The sequence below is a fragment of the Sinohyriopsis cumingii genome, chromosome 13 (genome assembly GCF_028554795.1).
Source record: "Sinohyriopsis cumingii isolate HCF-2022 chromosome 13, ASM2855479v2, whole genome shotgun sequence".
Lineage (NCBI taxonomy): Eukaryota > Metazoa > Mollusca > Bivalvia > Unionida > Unionidae > Sinohyriopsis > Sinohyriopsis cumingii.
This window is the reverse complement of record NC_142973.1, coordinates 59,104,056-59,127,989: the sequence shown is the minus strand read 5'-3', so window position 1 is coordinate 59,127,989 and position 23,934 is coordinate 59,104,056. Positions and strand designations below refer to the sequence as shown.

General features: G+C 41.9%; 1 protein-coding gene across 3 annotated transcripts in view; it reads right to left on the bottom strand.

Moving 5' to 3' along the window:
- The window catches only part of LOC149785662 (cytochrome P450 2D27-like), a 161,827-nt gene that overhangs the window by 132,657 nt on the left and 5,236 nt on the right, over positions 1 to 23,934 (bottom strand). The window lies entirely within an intron of this gene.

The following is a 23,934-nucleotide window of genomic DNA, read 5'->3' as shown; positions in this document are numbered from 1 at the left end:
CGTATTCGATGCAACTCTGCTGAACATTCTCGAGAAAACTCTTCATGGTTGGTTTCCAATTATTTTTTTGTCGTGCTATATGTGCGGCAACACTTGGAACAGTAAAACAATTAGTTAGTAATTGATCAACTTGCTCAGTTGAATATTTTTCTGTGAGCGCCTTCATTTCATTTTGTAACTCCGCAGTTCTATATATTTCTCCGTTCGGGGTCACGAACTGGTCATAATCACCAACTTCAGAACTTCTAAACAACCATACCGATACCGGATCGGTTTTACTCATTTGATAAATACAATCAAACATACCCGCGGAATAATACCTTATAACACGATCGCGTGGAAATATTTTAACTGATTCCGTCCAGGCGTGGCTGTTATGATCAATAATTGTTATTGAAGCTCCACTACGGTTGTATTTCGATTTATACAATTCCTCGCCTGTTAGCGATAATACCGTTATAGGAAATCTTAATAATTTTTCTAGCGCGGCAACATCCTTAATTGTGGCCCCTACATCTTTGACTCGATTAGCCCATGTTGTTATTTTATTTTTTCTGATCTCAGTTAGACCATTTCCACGTGCTGCGTTTTTAAAATGTTCCATTACTCGCTCAGCTACACAATTTAACACCACTGATGTTTTCATTGGCGTGAGTTTATCTACACTTGGTTTCTTTATCGGATATATTCCGTAAACGACTGCAGTTACTGGATACGATCTGGCGTAATACGGTATATCAACCCCCGTCAACATTCCTGGTCTAGAATTATTGCTCAACAAAATAGTTTTCCTTTTAATGTCAAGGATAGGATCATTTTTATCACGGATAATCCACGTGTCATCGTCGTTTTCGTTGACCACTTTGATAATAAATTTTATCTGTATGAAATATCTTCTATCGTCGAGATACCCAATTATGTTACGCGCGATTGTATCGTTCATGGTAGCATCAATGATACGGCCACGAGAAATGCCTTGCATTTCCATGCCCGCGTGAGAAACTCTTCGAGTTTCGGGGATAATTTTATATGTCGACCACACATGTGCGGCACCATCACGACGAAACTCTTCCTTGGCATTCTTGATAACACCAAGCAGTTCCTTTAACTCTCTTCGTCGTGGATCAGCGGTTAACCGGTCAAGATCGAATCGAGAACCTGATATGGGTTTTATTCTGGATAGTCTTTCAAATTCCTCCATTGTTATAGTTAAGACAAGTATTTAAATAGGCAAAAATACATTATATAATGAACGAAAAGCATTTCTCTGGTGCGCCCGCGCACTCATGCAAGTGGATTAAACTAAATTCATCAGCGCCGTGTGGCAAACCATGCAGACACGAATACTGTGGACAACATGCTCAACAGGTCCGCGGGGGAAGTCTAGGACCGATGCCGTGTATCAGATGCGGTATTGGAGTACGAGGAAAAACGCAATTATGTTCAGCGTGTGGCGGAAAACGCTATCGAGAACTAAAACGGTATTATAATAAAAAATACTGCAATAACACACTCTCCGAGCACGATTACATAAATAAGTTTTCAGACAAATTATGAATTAGACAAATAATTTGCCTGTATTATAATGAATCAATTTGTTCCGCATCCAATTATTTCCAATTATGAGGCAAATCAAGATGGCATAATACGACACTGCAGGCTACAAAAACAAGTTGGTACAGTTGATAATTGTGGTTATTCACGATTTACTGCCACGCCGAGACATGCAGGCATTTCCTCGAAGAGGTATTTATGTCATCGTTTCGTCTATGAATGTTTTCATGGAGTGATCCCTAAGGGTTTTGTCATTGATCACATTAACGGTAACATACTTGATAACTCTATAAACAATCTTCGCGTGGTCACTCAGAGCAAGAACTGCCTACTGGGTAACACAGGGCGTTGTAAAACAGTTGCAAGAAGAGCTATTAAATCTATAAACGCAATTACAGGTGAAGAAATTGTATTCCAGTCAATAAACGCCGCCGGTAGGTATTTCGGTATTTGTCCACCTGTTGCACAACATGTCGCAGATGGGATCTACAAAACAGCATTTTCCAAGAAGCTCAAACAGAAGATTTCATTCTGTTATGTAACTGACAACAACGATAACTCAGTATAAGACCAAGAAAAACGCTAGCGTTTCCCAATTTAAAAATATAAAAATATATAATAATATGAATCACGAAAACATAAATGTCATAATTGTTGAACTCGAAAAATTGCAACAGCGGGGTTTTAATATTTTAACAGACGCTGAAACAATTATGTCAGATTTTGAATCCTTGAATGAGCTATCAACGAAGAAGAATACTCTTCCTGCGAGATACAGGTTCATTAAAATGCTGCAAAATTGCATTTATAGATCACTTGCCACAGTTACCCACGAACAGGTATCTGAATTTATTCCGTTGACGCGTGCAGTTGAAAGTATTCGTCTTACACTATCACACGAGTATGAGACTCGAAAATTAATTAACTCGAGAGTGAGATTGTTAAAAAGTCAAATAAAGAATTCCGACGCAGAAGTCAAAGAGACTTCTCAGGAAATGCAAAGCATTCCTCAAGTCTCTGACTTCTCAGAAATGCTTTGATCCCCCCCCCCCCATTGTGAGTTTCCAAGGGTAAAAAAAAAGTATTATTTTTTTTTGTCTTTGAAATTCTACTGTGGAAATGCAAGCATTTCTCACGCTAGCGTTTCTGGAAATGTGAAACATTTCTGAGCAATCGTGGAAATCTCTGATTTCTCAGAACTCTTTGAGTTCCAGGATTTGCTTGAGTGTTTCAGCATCAATACACGAATGAGAATAGTTCATGATGTGTTCTTGGTCACAAAAAACTGTGATCGTGTGATACTTCTGTAACTGTTCTTGTTGTGGCCGTGTCAACAAGAAGTCTTCGTTGCCGTACTCGTCAACGACTATTCCGACGGGGAAATTCAAAGCATTTCCAAATGCGGTCCTGATTGCCGCGTTGAGAATTTGTTTGTCATGTACGCGAACTCGGACATGGATATACTCGTGCATTATACACAACTGTAATTTTTTAAATGTGGAAATGCTATGCGTGGAAACTCTTCCAGAAATGCTTTGCATTTCCAATTTGGAAACTCGAAGAGTTTCAGGACTTCACCAGTAAGTTCACGGAGACAGTCTCGCCACGCAGGTCCAACAAATTCCCCCGTTGGTCGGCAAGTTTGAAATGTATCGTTGACAACCACGGATTATTGCACCGTAGATAGACCACATTGATTGGTTCTTGCACAATCAGAAAACCAGGGGGGTCTTTTGGTGTGAACGTATACAGGATAAACCCCTGTTGTGCCGTCGTTGTGTCAGCGCTAGCGCTGTAACTGCCATCGATGACGTCACATACAAGATTGACCGCGACCACATCTGTGATATTTACGATCCCGGGTGAGATGTGTCTGCCATCGGATGCTGTACTGTTGTCGTGTCTTAAAATAACAGGTTGTGGTTTTGTTCGCGCGTACGCGTCAGTGATATCTTTGTAGGATTCCTCGATGAGATCCCGGACTGATTCTCGCAGCACGGGTGCGTTATACCCAGGAAATTTAAAACTAGGAATATCCTTCACGGGGATACCATACAAGGTTGCAAATTTTATTCCTTTGTCGGGATCATCCAGAAATTTTTGAATTACTATTTGATTTGTTTTTTCCATTGCGGATGCGAGTTTGTTTAGTTTTTCTATGGTCGTGATAATGTTCGTGCGAGAACTGCTAGCGTTTCCACTTGTCGTATCAGAGATATAATCCTGGAAATATCCCCGCAACAGTTTTAGCTGTTCTTGATGCATTTGTTTGATCGGAACAAATATCTGAGGTTCTATCTCGGTTACATGTAGAATCTCGAGATAATGATTCTCGGACGTGGTAAATTCTAAACCCAAACCGTCTTTGTAAGTTAAAGTTGAAGTGAACTCAACTTCTTCTATTAGTGGTTGGATTCGAATTAAAACAAAACCGTCGCTGCCGACCCTGTTGACAAGGTCGTGTACTTCTTCCTTCGTGGTCGTGAAATCCGACTTCGGTGGCAGTTCCGGACCCGGCACGAACCCGGGTTGTTTTTGTGGCCATCCTAATACTGTTCGGATTGAGCTATTGTATATATCCACGGCGTATCCCGGTGTTGAGATTTCAATGACCGCAGACAGCGTTGGTTCGTGCGCGGTCACAGATATTTTGGCTTCCTTGCCGGTGATTCGTTTTATTTGGCGTTGTATCTCATTGTTGATTTCTTCGATCTGGTAACTCCCAGTGGGTAGCGTAATTGTATCCCAGTCGAGTTCGTCAGAGTCGGCTTTGGTTTTCCACGAAAACACAAATGAATTATTCGGCTGCTGACCGGAAAATGATTCCGACCTGACATTAGGCCAGCTGTGATACACACTGAGCTTCGACAACGCGATTTCGCTCACACGAATTGGAGTTCGAAAATTAATGCTGAATTCTGGTGTCGTCGAACACACTGAGATCATTGTGGTCCTTACCGGTGTTGTGTTTGTGACTATTTGCTGAAGCAGTTCTTGTGGCGTTGCCATCAGTGCCATTATTTATTTGTTTAGTTTTCAAATAGTCATTGTACGCATCTGACATTAGTTTAAATTCAGAATCTGATATCGACGCGGCGTCGCTGGATTGCACGTCTAACGATGATGATATCAGCGATGATAATTTCTGATATGCGGTCGTGGCTGTATTTAATTTTGTCGTGTAATCGTGTAATTTTGTGTTAGCACACGAGGATATTTTTTTTGCTATGATGCCGAAAACTCCTGCCGCGGTAGTGGTCGTACAAACACAGATCGTGGCAGCGACTACTGCTGTTACCGGAGTGACCGCTGATAGTATTACTCCCGCGGATGCAACAACGGCGGATACTGAATAAACCATAACGTCTAACACTGTTATGCGTCTGCGGTATTTTTTTACTTTTTGGGACGTCGCGTCGATGACAGTTTTTAACTCAGATTGCCACTCACGGACTTGATTGTATCGATATTGTTGAGCATCTGGAAATGTTTCGGATGGAAATCCTTTGGATTTCAACGTTGACATATTATTTAAAAATCGCTGCCGATTTTCAATTACTGGTAATTTTCAATTACGTAACTAATTGAGGCGTTGCAGCGACGAATTCCAAACACCACCAGTAAGATGTTGCTGTTAAACTATCGTCGGCGGCTTCAAGCATAAATGTTTCCTCGGTGTTGCTGTTTAGTATTACAGTGCAAACCCCGGAATACTTATCGGTGGAATGTCTCCAAGGATATGTTGTGAAGATTTCAAATTTGGCGGCTGAAAACACAGACAACCTGTAAACACCGGTGGCTGTTGCTGTATACTTGATAGTGTTATTTTGTCGTGACCATGTTGCGAATCCCGATGATACCATGAATACGATGTTGGTGATATGCCCGGAAGTAACTCCAGTGGGGACTTTAATCAGACTGGTTTTGTTAACGATCTCAGGAATACCCGATATTATCAGGTCCTGTCTTTGTTTAATCGTGTCAATGTTGGTTTTGATTTCAGAAAGCTTCATATCGACGACTGGAGGAGGAGGTCCAAAGAACTTATCCACGGTTTCACTAGTTTTTTGAAAGTTTCTTTGGAGTCTTTTAAACCCGTTCATGTGAACATCATACTCTGACCGCAACGTGGCTAGTTTATCATCAACGGTGTCTACGTATTGTTTATTTGCGGCATCTTCGAGACCTTCCGGATTTTTTAGAACGGTTATTTTGTTTCCATTCATGCTAAGTTCGCCTGTCATCGTGTCACCGTCTTTTTTCACGCACTTGTCAACACCTTTATCAATACTGTCTTTGATGCTTGCGATTGATATATTCGAGTCCTTGATCCGGCCGCCATCACTAAATGCAACGAAGTTATCCTTGGTAGCTCCAAGAACTTTGCGAATTATATCATTCCACTTAATGTTGCTCGTTCTTAGTTTTCCTTGCTTGTCCTGAAAAATAGCAACTTCATCTGGGTCAACTCCAGCTATATTCAAAAGATTATCGATATCATCTCGGGTCGCATATTTTGAGAGATCAGCATCTGTGCTTGGTTTACCTCTTCGTGTGAAAGGTCTTCCGTAAATATCCACCATTATTCTTATTGCTGTTTTTCAAATGCTAGTGTGAGAAGTCCTTTGGACTTCCAGAAACGCTAGCGTTTCTCGATGCGGTATATTCATGCACTACTCGATGCGGAGACGTTGCTGAATTTCTTGAGATCGCATCAAGAACATTTAAAACCTCGTTCCCACAAATGGGCGGATCAATTAATGTTTGTGTTGGTAGCGTCGACTGCCACACTGGAATATTAGAAAATCTGGAAACATACCTGAGAAACTCAGTTGGCGGTGCTAAACCGTACGAATCGAAATAGATAATTCCACGTGGATCGATCGCGTAAGCAACCCAGTGAGTTCCCGGACCATCTTTGTTGTCGAGATTGATAATGCCAGTTTCTGGATTATTCGGTTGTTGCGGTAATTGATCTCGCATGAATACACCTCTGAAATGTTTTATACGCAATTTTTTAACAGCATCGAGTAAATCAAAATTGGACGCTGGAAGCGTCAACGCTGGAAGCTTCAACGTTTTGTGTTTCAGCGTTAGAAATTTTTTGGATACCATGATGCGGGAGTTCCCGGTAGTCTTAGACCTGATCCGCGAGTGGATCTTCTCTTTTTTTTGTACCCGGATCCAAGGGATTTCCGGGCTGCCAGCGCGCTAAGAGCTGGTGCAACAAGACCTGACATGAGTGCTCGCTTTGCGGGGGAAGCTGATGACGATGAAGCTAAAAGTGCCGGAAGGACCTCAAATGGTAACATACCACCCGTTGCCGCGCCCCGTTTGCTATATCGTCCCCCGGTTGCTTTCTTTAGTGCCATTCCAGCTGCGGTTCCAACTGCACCTAACGCTGCAGCTTTTGCTACGGCTGGTGCTGCCGCGGCAATCAACGCTGGTATTGCTGCGAGAAAAGGAAATATTCCACCGGTTTTAGTCATGTCCTTGATAGCTGCAGCAGAGAAATCAAGTCGGACACCGGTTTTTGCTGTTAACGCCTTATTAAAATGGTTAAGCTGAGTATTAGTCAACGACAGCTTGTTTGGACCACCAACAAGTTGATCTCGTTTTAGTGTTATTGATGTCCCGCACACGCTTGCGTTCTTCGATTGCAATTTCTTTGTCTGACCGGAAGTCAAGGTGACATTAACGTGACTGTATGACATTATATTTCATAAACTAATCTAATTGTTACATGTTTTCTACTGGAGCGTCAATAACTCTCATTCGTCCGCCAACACCTTCAAGCAGCATTGCTTTATCGGAGAGTATAACCGCGACAGCTCTAAAACCAGCAGGCGGGCCGAGGGGAAACTCACCTACACGAGCTTTGAAGTGTATATCAACGACAGATTGTTTTGTTAGATCCAAATGTTCCAGCGAAAAGTAATAAATCGGATACAGCGTTGTAAAATCCAGTTGTGATATCTGCAACCCGGTATCAACATTCTGATCACGTCCCATAAATGTCATCAAACGATGATACGCCCGTGCAACTTCATTTCGCTCATAATTTATTAATATATCCTCGGATGGTTCCTGATGCCCGTTTATTCGCAGCGAAACCTCAGAGACACCAAGTTTGTCAAATATCATATGACTCTGTAGTTGGGAAGTCAACCTCGCATTTTGCTGGAGTGCAACAAAAATATGTCGCGGCGCTGATATTCCCTGTTGTGATGCTATGTGCCACGTAAACTGCCCAGCACCGGCACCCTGAATGGAATCTGTTGTTGTTGTCAACCATGATATCAGTGATTTACCACCTGTGTCCATGAAAGAGAGTAATCGTTGCTCTTCAGTGATTGATGGGGACATTACTGGCATCCACAACGCAAGCTTGAATAATATTACTTTACCGGCAGCAACACCAGCAGTATCCTCTCGCCAGATGGCGTCAACGTCATCACTTTTTCGGTTAAGTACAACTGTATGATTGGCTCCAAAAATAACCTTTCTGACATTTCTGCAAAATCCAAAGATGTGAGATAGTGGAATTGCGCATGAAAATCTCCTACGGTCACCTGATAACATTAATTTACGCGTAGCAAAACCAAGATTGTAATTAGGGTTGGGAAATGGTAAATTCTCTATTGCATCAACAGCAACAGGAGGAGCAGCACGATTTACTGCTTGTCTAAAAATGCTAGATCTATGATCCGGATGATCAGAATTATCCTTAGCGAACATCATAGTCGGACCAGCTGATCTAGTGTAATCATCTGAGTATCTCGCTAATCCCAGGATTGTTGTAGCAACGTCAACATTATCCTGAATTATTTCAATTTCTCTTCCGTCAATGCTGTATGAAGCACTTTTGAACAGCGCCATGATACCGTTGTTAACAAAACCAACTCGAACATTAGCTCCGTATTCTGTATTAGCGACAACATCTGTTACAAGTTCACCCGTGACTTCAAGAAATGCTTCAGCGGGCAGGAAATATCTACTTGTATCCTGGACTCGTAATTCAATTCGTCCGCGTTGATTAGGTACTGTTGCCTCATAAGAATAATACTGATAATCACGCACGGACTCATCTTTGAGTATTGGTGCATCCATGTCGAACGCTGGATCAGATATAGATTTAAACATTTTATATAAAATTATCGTCTTCTAAAACGAAATCCGCTTCCTGATATCAGGCTTGTATTTATTTGTTCGGGTGTTTGGGTTACAAGCTCTGCAAGTTTTTGATTGGCAGCCTGATTTATTACTTTACTGACGTGTGCGGGCATAAGTTCAGTACTGGCCAGTTTCACCGGTGGCGGTTTTTTTGATCTACGAGTTAACCGTAACAGTCTATCCTTGATTGACGCGAATGCCTTCCCGGCGAGATCACCAACAGATCCAAGGGCTTTATCCTTGACAACATCAATAGCTTTCATCGACAATTGTTTTGCAATCGGTAACACCTTAGGGGCTATTCTTGAAAACAAACCAGTAACTGTATCACCGAGACCATCTCCGTAGGTTGCTCTGTAGACTGGTAATCGCGAGTTCACTACGCGGACTGGTAACACGCTAGCGTGTCTAGGTTGAGAATTGTGCACGATCATTTTATTTAATTATTGTTTCTCTAACTAAATTTACTAATCGCTGTAATAACCATCCGCGAGTTCATCAATGAGTCCCCGGTAAACGCCGATATCCATAATGCCACGCTGAAATAGTCTCTGACAGATATCTGCGGCTTCATTTATAATTTCCCGAGAGTTGTTTCCGGCACGTTTTCCTCCTATGAGAACTTCTAGCCGTGATACATCATTGATGATATTATCAGGACAGATGTGGTTGTTATATCCGCGGCCGGTGTATCCTTTTCCCATTTTCTTTAGTTTTTCTTTTATTTTCTCAATTTCAATAATTACAAAATTTCTTGCATTGGTTTTGTCTACTAAAGCAGCTTTAGCACCACTACTCTTCTTCTTCGTTATCTCATTTATTTCCTCGTCTAAACTTCTTAATTCATCATTTAATTCGATTAGTCGCTCTTCTAGTATTTTTTTTTCTGACGTATCGGGTTGCGGAGTGGGTGACGAAACAGGAGTGGTAAAATCATCATCATCATCGGGAGCACTAACGTCCACGGGTTTACGCGATAAAAATTCAGGCACTGGATCAGGCAGTGTCATTGCGGGGTCTATTTTTAGAGCTGGTGGTTTCTTCTTCTTCTGTCTCGGCTGTTTTTTCATTTCCTTTTCCTGCATTTTTCCCTTCTCCTCTTCCTCCTTTTTCTGCTTTTTCATTTCCTTTTCCTGCATTTTTCCCTTCTCCTCTTCCTCCTTTTTCTGCTTTTTCATTTCCTTTTCCTGCATTTTTTTCTTCTCCTCTTCCTCCCTTACCTTCGTTCGTTGGTCTCTTAGTTCCTTATTAACCCCAATTACGCCAGTTTTTATAAAATTATAGGTATCATCAGTGTTGGATATTCGAGGAATGTCTCGGTTTACTTTATAAACATAATCCCTCCAATCAGCCTGGGTCATACCCGAGGCAGCTCCTGGTTTTAAAAAATCCTGCCGGTTAGGATAATTTAAGACAATCCAAACAGAAAATTCCTTAAGTTCATCCACGCTAGTAAGCGGAATATTTTTTATTTCAGTAATACCATCTTCGGTAAATTTATTAATAAATGTTTCCTTAGCAACTGTCACTACTCCGGCGGCACCTGGATCAGCTGCGGCACCTGCATCTGCCTGTTGCTGTTTAAGTTCTTCTATTGCTTGAAGTAACCCTCGTTTTGTTTTGGTAGGGTCGGCAGGATCAGGTTTTCCTACAATTGCAGTTTTAACTTCACCAGTAGCTGCTGTAATAGGCTTAAATAATTCCTCCGCAGATGTTGCAAACTCAACTCGCGCTTCTTGTCTCTCTTTTAATTTTTCTTTGACGGAATCACGAACCGGAAGAAATTTTTTAATCGCGGCTAGTCGTTGTCGTGCCAATCTAGTTGTGAGTGCTTCTCCGATATTTGCCATTATTTGATAACCTGCGATTTAATTATCCCGCATGGATTTGTGACAATAAATTTACACGACCCGCGGACACGATACCGTATCGGACTTGATACATTGTATGGTTAACGTGAGAAACTCGAAGAGAGCAGCCCCGGGCGGCGACAACAAGTTGAGGGGGGGGGTCGCGTTTTTTGTCTCGTTGCTGTTGTAGGATTAGCTTTTTTTTTAAGGCTTATTTTATCATTTGGTGGTCTCTAGACCTTTGTAGGATTCGCACCCCCTGCTGCTTATGCACAGAATTCCAATTTCACTTGTTGTATCAGAAATGCTTGTCCTTCAAGTTCCATTTTCTAGGTCGAGATTTTAGAATGTATACGTTGAATTAAACAGTGGTTATTGAAAGTTGGGGTGTGTGCGAGGCATGGGCCTGACGTCACGCTTGCCAAAGGAAAGTGGAGCGTCTCTCATAGCCTCTCCTTTCCAGGTGTAGTGATCTCCGCAGGACCACTGTCTCGCTCTGCTGGGCAGGAGGTTACTTGCATATGGCCTCTCCTACACTATTGTGTCCACAGCAGCACCTTCACGCGGGGCCCCCTGTTTTCACAGAGCCTGCTGTGTTGCGCAACCGAGAGTCCGGCGGTATAACTGGGTGGGCAGACTGGGCTCGTTAGCCTTGGCAGGCAACCAGTCTAAGAGAAGTGAAACTCTGACTCCAAACCCGGGCAGATGAAGCTCGTTAGCCTTGTCATGCAGTTCGTCTAGGAGAAGGAAACTCTGATTCAAAACTAACCAAGTCCCATCCATTGGATGATGGCTTCAGTGCCTTGTGGATATCTTCGGGAGAAGGAAAGGCTACGGGAGTAAACCCAGACAGAAAATCCGGAGTGGAGCCCCCAAGGCGGCTGGGTGTCGACTACGACTTCCTTCCGGCAGCTCCTGCATCCAAACTGGTGCCAAATGTCATGCTCAGCATTCCTTTGGACCCCATCAGCAAGGACGAGAGAGGGATCCTAACGTCTGGGAAGCCCAGGATCTCCATACTTCACGCCCAGACTTGCGCCCTGGAGAGGACACTCCAGTCTCGCTACTGTGTGAGGAAACAACACGGAAGCTGACAGTTTACGGGTTATAAGTCCCACCCGATTGGCGTAGGGAAGGGGCGCCACGGGTCAGCTTTGACGGTGGGAGGGATCATCGTGTCCCACTGGCCAACTATCGGCCGCCTCAAGCCGGGCAGCCCCCGGTCAATAAGGTGTTGACCCACCATCGTCTGCCTGCTAAAGTGGGTGTCTGGAGCTCGGTGTGTTGCTCAGCATGACAAGCAGACGGTAATTCCACACCAGACAAAAGAAACAAGAAACCAATAAAGAAGACTCCAGCTCTTCGATTTGCAAGCTGGAATGTGCGCACCATGTGTACAGGCATCGCCGACGACCTCAGAGAAGTGGACAACACCAGAAAGACGGCCATGATCGATAGAGAACTCACCAGACTAAATATCAGCATAGCTGCCCTCCAGGAAACCAGGCTCGCCTCCAGTGGCTCTCTCAGAGAGGAAAACTACAGCTTCTTCTGGAAGGGTCGAGAACCTGAGGAGCCCCGCCAGCACGGAGTGGGCTTCGCCATCAGAAACAATCGCCTGGCCTCTGTTGAACCTCCCACAGAGGCCACTGAGCGTCTCTTGTCCATCCGCCTCACTACTGCTGAAGGTCCTGTCAATATCATCAGTGTCTGCGCCCCCACCCTCACGTCGTCAGAAGACAAAAAGGATCAGTTTTATGGGCAGCTGGACGAACAGATCAAAGGATGCCCCAAACACGAACCACAATTCCTCCTCGGCGACTTTAATGCCAGAGTAGGTACGGACCACGAGTCATGGCCTACCTGCCTCGGATATCATGGTACTGGAAAGACCAAAGAAAACGGTCAGAGACTGCTGAACTACGCACCTACCATGGCCTGTGCGTCACAAACACCTTCTTCAAGCGTAAGCCACAACACAAAGTGTCATGGAAACACCCCAGGTCTAACCGCTTGCACCATCTCGACTTGGTCATCACCAGGCGCTCTGCCCTTAACAGCGTCCTCTCCACCAGAACCTACCACAGTGCAGAATGCGACTCCGACCATGCCCTCTTGAGCAGCAGAGTGCGACTACAGCCACACACACTACACCGCTCAAAACTAAAAGGACGCCCTCGCATAACACTGCGCAGATGTCAGTCCCCGCCAAGGTGGAGGAGTATGTGTCCTCCCCGGACAAGGCTCTCCAGGACCTGCCTGAGCACGATGCTACAGCCAAGTGGAACGCCATGAAGGGTGCCATCTACAGTACAGCTATGTCCACGTTTGGCAAGAAGGAACGACTCAGCCAGGGCTGGTTCAACGCACACCTATCAAGGATGGGGCCACAAATCGAGGAGAAACGAAAAGCCTTCATAGCTTACAAAAAATGCCCTAATGAACGCAAGCTTGCTGCTCTCAGAAGTGTCCGAAGTAACACACAACGCATCGCTAGACAGTGTGCGAACGACTACTGGCAACAACTGTGTGAAGGGATCCAGCGCAGTGCCGAGTCCGGAAACATCCAAGGTATGTACAGTGGCATCAAGAAGGCTCTAGGCCCTACAGTGAAAGGGGTCGCTCCCTTGAAATCTCTGATGGGAGAGAAGATCACAGACCGTGGGCAACAGATGGCCAGATGGGTGGAGCACTACTAAGAGCTATACTCCCTAGAAACGTCAGTCACCCATGCAGCCCTCAGCAGCATAAAGAATCTGCCCACCATGGAAGAGCTCGACAAAGTGCCAACCTTAGAGGAGCTCAGCAAAGCAATCGACTCCATCCCAAACGACAAAGCACCAGGTAGTGACAGCATCCCGCCCGAAGCTATCAAACGTGGGAAACCAACATTGCTTAAACCACTGCATGAGCTACTTTGCCTCTGCTGGGAGGAAGGAGCAGTCCCCCAAGACATGCACTATGCCACAATTGTCATCCTTTACAAAAACAAGGGCGACCGCAGTGACTGTAATAATTACAGAGGGATATCGCTCCTGAGCATCGTTGGTAAAGTCCGCATCATACTCAACAGGCTGCATTTGCTGGCGGATCGTGTGTACCCGGAATCCCAGTGCGGCTTCATAGCAGGCAGGTCGACGATAGACATGATCTTCTCCCTATGACAACTCCAAGAGAAGAGCAGAGAGCAAGGTCAACCACTCTACATGATCTTCATCGACCTCACCAAGGTCTTTGACTTGGTCAGAAGGAAGGGCCTTTTTGAACTTCACAGTAAGAGCGGTTGCCCCCCTAAACTCATCAGCATGATAATCTCTTTCCATGCAGATATGAAGGGAACAGTCTTGTATGATGGATCCTCCTCAAACTCCTTCCCAATTAACAGCGACGTGAAGCAGGGCTGCGTGCTGGCACCAACACTTTTTCGGATCTTCCTGTCCTACGCCTTCGACTCGTCCACGGATGGAATATATCTACACACCAGGTCCGACGGGAGGCTGTTCAACCTGGCACGAATGCGCTCGAAGACCAAAGTGAGAGCTGCGCTTATTAGGGAGATGCTTTTTGCAGATGACGCAGCTCTTGTGACCCACACCGAGGAAGCCCTCCAGAGACTGGGAGACCATTTAGCTGATGCCTGCATGCAGTTTGGTCTCACAATCAGCTTGGAAAAAACAAATGTCATCGTGCAAGATACCACCATTGCCCCTTCCATCAAAATCAACGGTGTCACCCTGGAAGCAGTCAACAACTTTACCTACCTGGGGTCAACCATCAGCAACACTCTCTCGCTTGATATGGAGCTGGACAGAAGGCTTGGAAAGGCAAACACCATCATGGCACGACTAACGAAGAGGGTGTGGGAAAACAAAGCGCTGACAGAGCACACCAAGGTCCAAGTCTACCAGGCCTGCGTTCTCAGCACCCTGGAGTGCCTAAATGAGGCAGGAAATCCGGCTCAATTCTTTCCATATACGGTGCCTAAAAGGCATCCTGAAAATCAGCTGGCAAGACCGTGTTCCACACAGCGAGATCCTGCAGCGTGCAAGTACCCCAGCATGTACTACCTGCTGCGCAAACGCCGCCTTCGATGGCTGGGACACGTACGACGCATGGAGGATGGAAGGCTGCCAAAGGACATCCTATATGGACAGATGGCCACTGACATGAGAAGAGTCGGCCGCCCCTCGCTCCGTTTCAAGGATGTATGCAAAAGGGACATGAAGGCATGCAACATTTCACCCGATGGCTGGGAAGAGCTGGCCGAGGACCGAGGCACCTGGAGACTGACGGTAAACAATGGCATATCAGTCGCTGATGCGAGAAGAGGCCAGTTGGCGGCGCAGAAACGTGAGAGAAAGAAGAACGCGTCAGCAACCACAGTAACTCAGGCTTCCCAGTATGTCTGCACCAACTGCAATAGGGACTGTCACTCACGTATAGGCCTGCACAGCCACAGCAGACGATGCCAACACATCAGAGACAGACAACACCCCAAGGGCGCTATTCGCATGGTCTCTCGAGACTGAGTCGCCAATCATGATCATTGAAAGTTATATTTTCTATGTCGGGGTTTTAGATTGTGTCGTTTGAATTACACGGCGGTGATGAAATTTAAATGTCATACGTCGAGAATTCCTAATTTACGAGTTTACATTGAAAGTTCAATTTCATATGTTGAGTATTTAGATTTCATCTGTTGAATTACACAGCGCTTGTTGAAAATTCGATGTCCAATGTCTCGTATTTATATTGTATCTTCTGAATTACACAGCGGTTGTTAAAATTTTAATGTGATAAGTCGAGAGTTTCAATTTAACATGTTGAATCATATTGATTGTGCTGAATGTTCAATTTCGTATGTTGAGTTTTGATATTGTATCTGTTGAATTACATAGTGATTGGACATTTTATTGTGCTTGTCAGAAGTGCTATTTTTGTATGGTGAAATGATGTGTTAGTGTTAAAAGTAACATTACACAATGTCCACTTTAACAATTCAAAATAATATCGAGTATTAAGATACATCATTCGTGTAATCAATTATGAGGCGCCATTATATTTCATGCATTTACAGTTTGAAAGTTACCATTTACATGTCGAGAATTACTATGAATTTCTTCGCTAGACGTCGCTCTCGTGAACGGACCGCGTTATTTGTAAACAAGGAGGCTGCTTATCGTTGGTGTGAAATTCAACAGATAAAATATAAATACTCGCCATATGAAAGGAAATTTCATCACAAACAGTTACATACAACGTGTGAAATAGAGATTCTCGACATATGATATTGAAATTTCAACCACCGTCTGTATAATTCAAAATATACACTATAAAACGTCGACATAGGAGATAGAACTTTAAACCACCACTATAAAATCTAAAATCTCGATCTAGAAAATGGAACTTTAAGGACATGCAATTTGATCCAACACGTGATATTGGATTTCTCGACATACGAAACCAAAATTTCAACTGCAACTTTCTCATTGGACTAGCTTTTGTCGGCTACGGCGCCTCATAATTAACGAGGTCACGGAAATTCAGCTCCTAGAAGATATGCCAATATTTAAATATTGGCATTACGGTCGCAGATGATACTTCAGAATAAGGTTTTCTTCTATAATGCTTTTATTATTATTCTATATTTCCTTTAAGTCATTGGTAAGATCTATATCGGCAAGCTGACGCACACGAATATCACTTGATGCTTTATAAGCAGGGTCATGTCGGTAACATGCAGCATCGACTAGGTTTATGAGCGCTTCACCAGGCTTCAGTCGGTTGCTATAAATAAGTCATATATCCAGCTGTGTACTATGCGAGCAAAATAATTAGACGTGGGTCCCAGAGTGATCAGCAGCGACAGCCCTACCGACCACATTTGTTATTGAACTTCTTAGCTCCAAATCAAACAAAACTTCCAGTGATCGCTGGTCTACCATTACGTGTTTGAACCCGCACTGGATTTACAGTACGAGTTTTCATGCGTTATCTTACACAGTATGAAGGCATGATTGCATTACACAACATTCGATCTTCAATGTGGCATCACAAAAGAAAAACAAAACAAAATCAATACGCCGTTATTAATTTCTCTGCGCAGGCAAAGTTCAAAGCATGCAAGCACGGTGACATGTTTCCGAACTCAGATCGTGCTTTGATTATTCATCCAGCCGGTTCAGGAAAAAAACGAACTGATGTTGAATACGGTTTTAAGAAGGTTAACGTGCGATCGGTTTTATATAATTGTGCTATTACCTGACAATATATCACTGTTGATTTCCTTTCCATAACTGATGAAGCTCCTACCATTGACAATCTTGATGTAAGTGAAGATATACGACGATATGATGCATGAAAAGCGAGAGAATCCGCTCTTGAGCTATCCCCCAATGGAAAACCTAAGTATTAAAAAAATCATAGAATATAAAAGATGGAATGAATAGTTGGGTATAAAGGGAAGGTAATGAATTTAAATAACCCACTGGTCCGTTGTTTAATTTTTTTATTACAGAATGCTTCAAACAGTTGCAGACAGAAACGTTTAAGGTCGTTTACGCGAACCTGAGCCTGGGCCATCATATGAACCTGGACCCGGGTCATCATGCGAACACTGAAGCAAAATCTCAACCATTCTATGATGGAAAGGGAACATATGTATCCGCACTCGAATATTTATATATGCCGCCACTAGCAAAATTTACTCGAGTCATACAATAACTATCTGCACTCCACCAGAATATTACTAATCTTCCCCTTCACCTGAAACTATTGAAATACCAGCAAAACGTACCCGAGTCAGAAGGAAAACACTTGTTGGAAACGAAACATATGAACCCACGCCCAAATAATTGGTTGACCTTCACGTGGAAAACGTACCGTCAGCAAACCGCCTGCATTCACACAGGAAGAACGACAAGAATGATTAAGATACCAGAAAGAAGAATTAGAACGGAAGCGAGCAAAACGACAACGTGCATATGTGCAAAAGCGACAGAACAAAATTGGATAAATCGCTAAAGAAAGATCATCTGTACACACACCGACAAGAAGAAAAAATACTACAATAAATGGACAGAGAGCTAAGAGCTAAAGGAAACAATACGTGTAAATTATGAATCTTGGCAACCAGGACCTTTTACTAACCCAGAACGTCCACACAGAACAATACATGACGTAATGGGAGAGTCCAGAAAACTAAATAGAAACACATTCATCTCTATTTTAACAACAAAGGTCAATGAAAGGAAACGTCCTTGTTGGACTGTGTGACCATAACGACCTCGCAGATCGGTTTGAAATACAAATTGGGTTGGTTCGAGTAACAATGCGCCAAGAGTTATTAATGATTCCGCATCGATTTATAAGCGACTACTCACCATCATTGACTTAGGGACGTTTCGCTAGTTAATGCACGAGTTTTTTGAAGACATCGATGATGCATACGACGATGAGTTCTGATGCTCTTTTTGTTTAACGGAAAATCGATACTGAAGTGCATCGTATTTGTTACAAGCTCAACCCTGAGAGAAACCTCCATGATTACAATCTTATCAAAGAAACCAGAATTTTGTTAGTTTTTCTATGCCAATGACCGGAGATGAATCACGCGCACACACTTGACATTGCATTAGCATCATATATTAAAGTTGGCCTAATATCCGATCACGACCGTGTGGTGGTCTCCCTCAGATATCTTACTTGTGTTTTCGTCAGTCCGTAGCGCCACCTGGAATAATATTGAAATTGTTTGTGGGGGCGTCCGACATGGAATCAATTGATAAAGAGATTCAAAGAAGATTGTCACTGCACGCTGACAGAGACTATAAAATGTGTATGTGAACATGAGCCCACACTCAACTCTCAGTTTAATCGAATCTGCTTCGTACGCTGTTTACATTTCACAGGCGTCAAAAAGAACAATGTTCGGTGGACCTGAAGGGATTTCCGCGGACAAATTAATTTTACCTAAGGGATACCATACTCTTCCTGACATTTGTCAAAATTTTGCAACTACAAATGAAATCAATTTAACTGTGATGCATCAGTGGAAGTTACCAAAGGTGATCTTCCATAAGTGTAGCGTCGCAGGTTATATACTGTTTTGGTTTTCACCAACTGTGAAACCAGGTAATTTGATATCGATTACTCCCACATCGCCCGTGTATCTTTCATGTCAAAATGGCCGGTTGGATCAGGACAGGCACATGGTAGATCTCAGCAAAGAGACCTTAAAAATATAACTGTACGTTAGATATCACCCTGATAGTTAAATACAATGACAGTTGTGCGTTGACGTGTGATACCAGCGCGTGTCAACTCGAGAAAACCCTTTTGTATGACATATTTCGGATATGGTCTTGGTGATGTTGTTCTTGGATTATTTATTGGCGCACCAAAGGTGTTCGGGGTCTTTGCTTTGCGCGCTGCACCGATCACTAAACAAATTCCAATGCGAGTCGTTCATAGTTTTTAAAATGCTGCTGCGGATCAGTTAAAGTATTCAGGATTGCAGGTGGTTTAATAGATTCTAGATTGACCCCGATAACCAGTGACTCGAGCACCAACAAAACCGGTTACACTTCCATCAAAAGAAACAATGTCAGCATCTGTCAGTAAAATCATCAATGAAGCCGCTCAACAACATATAGATGACAGACAATGGGGAGTGGATTATAGTTATCTTGCAGAAGGTATTAGACGAAATAAATGATTATAAAACAGAATTTCAAGATACGCGCAACCAAGCGAGGTGCATGGGTGCGCCTGTTTTGGTAGATCTCAGCACCAAAAACTTTTAGTATTATTTATATCCGGCTTGTGACCACATGTCAATAACATAAGAATCATAAGTCATTGACACGACTCTGTATTTCTTCCATGTGAAACCCTTTTAGAAAATGCAGGAAAACTGATACAGGATGGCGATAACGATTAACGTGCCGATTCCAAATTTTAATTTGTCAACATTATCGTAGCTGCGTCTGACAGCGTATGTTATTTCATTGACGCAATCTAAGCAATTCTAGAGAACATTGACAATGGCACCGAACGTGTAGTATACAGCCACGATTATGTGAATTCTGCTGGTTTGTCTATGATGTTTTATAATGGCTTACTGGATAATGCAGATCATAATATCATACCTTTAGAAACGTAATAAACAGTGCAAGAGATGTGCAATGTCGACAATAAGTTTAATTTTGAATTTCAACAGCGTCACCAACAATTTCATAGGTTCATAGATGTTTTCGTGTGCGATTGTTCGCATTCACATAGTTAGGTTTCGCACAGATATTCGCAAGGTTACTTTCGGAGCCAATTATACAGGCATGCTAACCGTAATGTCAGCACCGACGATGCAATATGGTGTAATGGAGGTGCCGCTAATGGTAAGCTGAATTGTTAACATTTACATTGTGGATGCTTGCGCTTATCCGTTCACTGACCAAAGAACTATGGTTATTATCTTTCATGCAATCTGGAACCACGTCAACACTGTCTTTTCTCACGCATACCACAGACTAGAAGAAAAGCACTTTTCAGAGTCAGTTTACTTGGCATATAAGTACCCAACGTGGCCTCAATGCACCAAAACACGTGTTCGCTGCGTTTCAAGATGCAACTCGGGCTTACGACAAAACCCGTAGTGCAATGATACTTTGACCGGCTAGGAGTGTCTGAAGGTTTCTGAGATTAAATGGTCAATATAATATCAACCGAATAAGTTTTGCTTAATTTTGCAGACAGTCAAGCCTCATGTGCCATATAGAACATTGACATGCGTGTGAATATTTCCCAGTATGACGTTCGTGCATTGTATCCCCTATTTACTACTTTTCGTTGCAACACGTTTTCGACCTGTACTTTCATGGACGTGTTATTGATCTGGCTGGTCCGCCGTTACTCCCAATTACAGATGCATTGATGTGATCCTGCCTGATAAGTTTTGATGATGGTGGGTAAGGACGACTGAATGAGAGTCACTGACGCACCTATAGAAAATTCATATAATTTTCACAAATTCGTAATTAGAGGAGAGACCAAATTCAACTGGTTCAAGAGCCCATCGATGATGATGATGCCTCGGTGAAGTAATCTGTTGATTGTTACGAGCCTATGCTCTTAAAAGAGTAACAGAAAAGAGCTGAAGCAACAAGCTTTGTAAAGTTAAACAAATAATTAATTTTCCTAGAATACAAAAGTGAAAATGAAAATAGAACTTACAGTGATGCGAATTAAATCCCAAACAAATCATAGAATTTCAGACACAAGTCTTAATAGTAAAAATTCTGGATAAACTGTAGTAGAAATGAAAATTAAATCCAATGCTGAAAGTGTCGATGTGTATGTGGTGGCCTGTATCCTGGGATTGTACCAACAGTATTTTGTTGACACACATTAATATAATTCCAGGCTTGAATTCGCTATAAATCCCAGTATATGTATCTGTCCAAAAATCTTAATTTTTGAGCACTCTTATTTCATGAGAAAAATCACTTGAATAATTTGAAGAAATAGATTCCAGCCCAAATGAACTACTGGACACAACAATAATACAATTGATTCTGCATGGTAATAAAGCAATAATGAATAATTTCTTACAGCGATAAGGTTATATAGTACTCTACTTGATCTCAGGTCATGAATAATATTTTCTAATAAAAACTATTATCTAATGGAAAATTTCAATCTAGAAGGCTCTAAATGTTTATAAAATAAAAAATAAAAATATGTTATAATTAGAAGGTCTGTTAACTGGACTACCTCATGTACGTGAGGAGAATCCCAATAGCCTAGACCCAGAACCAAATAATCATGTTTACTTCTATTAATAATTATCTAAATATTAAACCCATACACACAGACAATATTTAGCTACGTATTAGTTTTTTACAGAAAAATAAATTCAGGTCAGGTAGAAAATAAACTTGATTTTGGACAAGGTTAAGTCCACCACACAATGTTACATTACAATAACAAATAATGAAATAAGTTTTGTTTATAAAAAAAAAAACAAAGCTAACAAACACTGCAATTAAATGTACATAACAGGATATAATGATCACATAAGTGCCTCACCACCACGCGTAGAAAGTTCATGGGGTCTAAGCAAAGGAGTGCTAATCAAAGAAGTAGAGGGGGGAAAAAACAAATGCAACCATAGTAAATGACGGGTTGTTTTTCATTTTCTTTAAAAAGGACTTTGACTGACCTCAACGTCATATTTTAAAGATGCGGGGATCATACTTATTTATCAAGACCGGAACTAAATGCTTGCAGGGGTAGAATGGTAATGTTACAAAATTATCAGCGGCGTTTTGGTTTTATTTTGTTTTTGTTTTGGGTCGTTGTTTTTATTTATTTCTTCTTTCACTAATCTCCAATCATGACAACGCGAGAAACGTTGGTACGGAACTTTACACATATACAGTATCAGCATCACGAGTCGCTGGAGATGAAATTCAGTTCGAAATATTCAGCGTTTATTCGGACGGGTATTTAACCGTTCTTGTGTTTAATATGAGATTTATGATTACATATAAGTGATGTGTTCTGACCTCGGTGATGAAATTGCCGAATTTACACAGGGGGTGTTGGACTACCTAACATCAATAATGATTTGACCGTCAGGCGTACAATCGCCAAAGACGGTTTCTACAAGAACAAAGTAACACTCTCCGTTGTATTCCCAGTTCATTATATTGCAGCAACTTTGACTCATCCGAGAAAAGAAATATCTCCACTGGTATTCACCAAGGGCACACTTGTTTGGATAAGTGTTTGGATAAAGTCGAGAACAATTGTTTCAGACACTATTTAATAGTGTAATTGTTTTGCTTGTATTTGAATCTGGTGTCATGTGTCAAGCAACCAGAACGCATAATTGCCACGGACTTTAATATTGCTCAGGCTGAGATTTTCTACAATTGTATAACAGCTGTCTAATAACAGACGAACTATGACATACCCTCAAAAGTACCAACGCTAAAAAAATAAGCGAAGCTGAACAACAGCTGCAAGATAAAATCATCAAGAGAGCCACACTCCTTGATCATTAATCACTCCTTGATCATTAGCCACTCCTTGATAATAACCACTCCTTGATCATTAACCACTCCTTGATCATTAACCAATTCTTGATCATTAACCACTCCTTGATTATTAACCACTCCTTGATCATTAGCCACTCCTTGATCAATAACCACTCCTTGATCATTAACCACTCCTTGATCATTAACCACTCCTTGATCATTAAACTAATTGCCATTATTTTGTTCTAAGCCATTTGTATAGTTAGCTGATGCATATACTATTCCACATACGTCATTTTGTTCTAAATGGTTTTTATAGTTAATTGGTATATATATTATTCCACAATTTATTTTGCAAAGATTTGTAAGGATGTGGTTCTAAAAAATCTTCAGGTTTCTGCCTTACAAAATGCGTCGTCTGTAGCTGCTGTCTCACTCCTTAAAATGCACTTTACGCTTCTGTTGATTTGAAAAAAAGAGACGATTGACGTATGGTCGAATCAAATGACGAAAAATAGAATACCTGACATGAAAGGTTACACCATAAAATATCATGTGATGGTTCTATTCACATGTGTCTAAACATTTACTTGACCACAGGTTTTTGACAATAAAAGTTTTCAATAGCAAATTTTAGTTAACCATTGACCAATTTTCCGGTGAACGGTCATCAACGAAAAAAGACAAAGAAAGAAAATACAAACGAGGTCAATGTCACCTATTTATCACAGGTGACGTATGAATCATTGTATCGGCATATAAGACGAAAGGCCAACCGCATAACCTTGTAGCCTGATCTCGACGGACTTCATTGGAATAGTTCGTCAACTTAACTTTCTAAGTACCTTAAATAGAGAGGAACATAACTGTAACGCATACAGACAATAAACGTGAAGAATAACGAAAATTGGGTTTTATTTATGATAATCTCTCTCTCTCTCTCTCTCTCTCTGGATATATATAACAAAATTATGAATAATTTGTATTTATCAAGTGTAATTAGACATCACGTATGAGTGGATATAATATAGATGTGACGTCTTCTGTTTTTTTTTTTTATCATAGTAATGCCAGCATTATTATTTTCTTATCTGGGTATTCTGATTATCTGATAGAAAATATGTGATTTAAAGGTTTACCGTTAGTAGTGTTCTATGCAGCCATAACTGTTCCGATAATATCTAGAGCAACCCCCCATATATATATATATATATATATATATATATATATATACACACACACACACACAAAATCGGTATCTATAATAAGTAACTTAAAAACAAAGAAAGAAAGCAAAATAAAACTACGATAGACAAGCA